The sequence below is a fragment of the Triplophysa rosa genome, unplaced genomic scaffold (assembly GCF_024868665.1).
Source record: "Triplophysa rosa unplaced genomic scaffold, Trosa_1v2 scaffold619, whole genome shotgun sequence".
In the NCBI taxonomy this organism is placed as follows: domain Eukaryota; kingdom Metazoa; phylum Chordata; class Actinopteri; order Cypriniformes; family Nemacheilidae; genus Triplophysa; species Triplophysa rosa.
Genome location: NW_026634633.1, coordinates 2,971 through 5,152, shown reverse-complemented (window position 1 = coordinate 5,152; position 2,182 = coordinate 2,971). Strand labels below are relative to the sequence as shown.

General features: G+C 34.7%; 1 long non-coding RNA gene across 1 annotated transcript in view; it reads right to left on the bottom strand.

Annotated features, from left to right (window-relative positions):
- Positions 1 to 14: 14 nt before the first annotated feature.
- Positions 15 to 2,182, bottom strand: part of LOC130551085 (uncharacterized) — a 4,756-nt gene continuing 2,588 nt past the window's right edge. Inside the window, exons 2-4 of the long non-coding RNA XR_008962532.1 lie at positions 1,477 to 1,642; positions 234 to 332; positions 15 to 100 (exon numbers count right to left, since the gene is read on the bottom strand). This is a non-coding gene — a long non-coding RNA (uncharacterized LOC130551085). The remainder of the gene's footprint in view (positions 101 to 233; positions 333 to 1,476; positions 1,643 to 2,182) is intronic.

Genomic DNA, 2,182 nt, shown 5'->3' with positions numbered 1-2,182 from the left:
TAGCTCCAGCAGTCTGAAGGGAAAAAACAGTCTATAATGGCTAACTTCTCTTCCGCTTTGGTCAGTGAGATTTTCTGTCGCAGCTCAAAGGCTTCAGCCCCTACAAAATCAATACATCAAGCTATTATTTCATAGAAACAGTACATTAGGTAAGATGTAAGAGTATTAACATTTAGTTATTTTAATTTTTTTATAACAAATAGTATGATATAGCCACATTCTAAAACACTTACCTCTGATTGTCAGATGAATAAAGACTAATAACTTCAGAACGCAACTCATGGTGACAGAGAGAGTCTAAAGCTGTGTCTATTCTTTAAGGAAATTCATTCCTATGTGAAACAAACAGGAAGTTATAGTTCATGACATGTGACATACCATGCTTACCTATTGTTATAGTGACTGGTATTACTAACTAATCTAAAGCAGTCCAAAGCATAATATGAATTAATTTATTCATTAGGTGCAGATTTGATGAGACCAAGCTGATTATTGTCCTTTGTCCCTCCTGCACCTTTTAAAATGTTTCATTAGAGAAATAACACCACCAAGACATGTTGTTCACGGCACACATTTACAACAGCAAGTTGTATATACAGTAGTTGTATGTTAGTGTTTAAGAGTATGGCTTTACTTGATTTAAAGTATGAATGCTATAATTTCTATTTCAACAGACATTTTGCTTGCTTGCTTGCTTGTGTGACACTCTGGTGACTATACTGTTAGAACTATTGCATGTGTTAATAATGCATTTCCCACGTGCTCTGTGTTACACATATACATTTGAAGTATATTTCTCTAAACTGTCATGGAGATACTTCTACAGAGATTATAGGCAGTTTTAAAGGGAAGGATTTCTTCCTTTTAAAATGAGAGATTTCCCAGCTGCTGAATTCATACAGCAACCTGGCCAAAGCATTTTTGTTAATGTAGTTCCCTTATTGTTTTTGTCCTTCTGCTTTATACAAAACATCAGTCTTCAAAACCAAAACATACTGACCGCACTCTCCTCATACTTTGCTTTTATTGCCTTTTCAACACAATGAAGTTCTGCAGTGAATTGCGTGTGTGTTGCTCAAGCTATCCTTTATTTGCATTCTTTACATTCTAAAATAGCTTTTGTGTTATATTTGATATCCATAAACCTAATCATATGTTGTTTATTTATAGCTATATTTCAAAACTTTCTCCTGTGTTTGAATTGCATATTTTCTGTAACCATTGCTACATTAAACTGTTTGTGGTTGCTCTGTTCATATCTGTTATTACTGTAATAACAGTTTGATTCTGGTTTCCTGTTGTGAGTTTCTCTCTAGGTTTTTGAATCTGAGGTAATAGTCTCACTGTGGCTGGCATCCCAGGATGCACAGTAATGCACACTGGCATGTTCCTTCTTTATTTCAATAAGCTTTATGTCATATGAATCTCTATCTTTTCCTTTTTTTTCAGCTAAAAATTAAGCAAACCCAGACTCACTGATGTAGAGAAGTCTTTTAATTTTAAGTGTGCCTCCATCTTTCTTGTGGTACCACTGGACATAATTATCAGAGCCCAGCAGTTACTTCACGTGTAAAGGACACTGTTTTCCCAGTTGACTTTACCCAGATTTTCTTACTTTGTTCCAATGTCAAACCTTCCACACCTGTGATTCAATAAACAGAAAATCAGTCATTTTAAATTAACAGTTACATTCATGTTGCATTAGCCTGATTCTGATGTACTTAGCATAAATCATCAAGAGGATAACATGATTATTACGTGATTATTAGCATCCTTTATATAGCTCTGAAAGAGTTTACACACAGTATGTTTTGTGAAACGTCTTGTACCACTCCTTCAGAGGTGTAAAGAGTATCTGAAAACCATACTTAAGTAAAAGTACAGATACCTTGCAGTGAAAATTACTCCATTACAAGTTACAAGTCACCAATTCCAAAACAACTTCAGTAAAAGTCTTTGAGTATCTGATTTGAACAGTACTTGAGTATTTTACTCATACTGAATGTAGGCTCAAAGCAGCACTAGTCCTCAACACTTAAGAGACACATCAGTGAAAAACTAGAAACAGTTGATTTGTGAGGAGAGCAATCGCATTTATTTTCTTAAATCATAATAAGACTGAACACCTCAAAATTGCCACAAATCATGGTCGACACCATAACCTACGTCATTACAAACACCC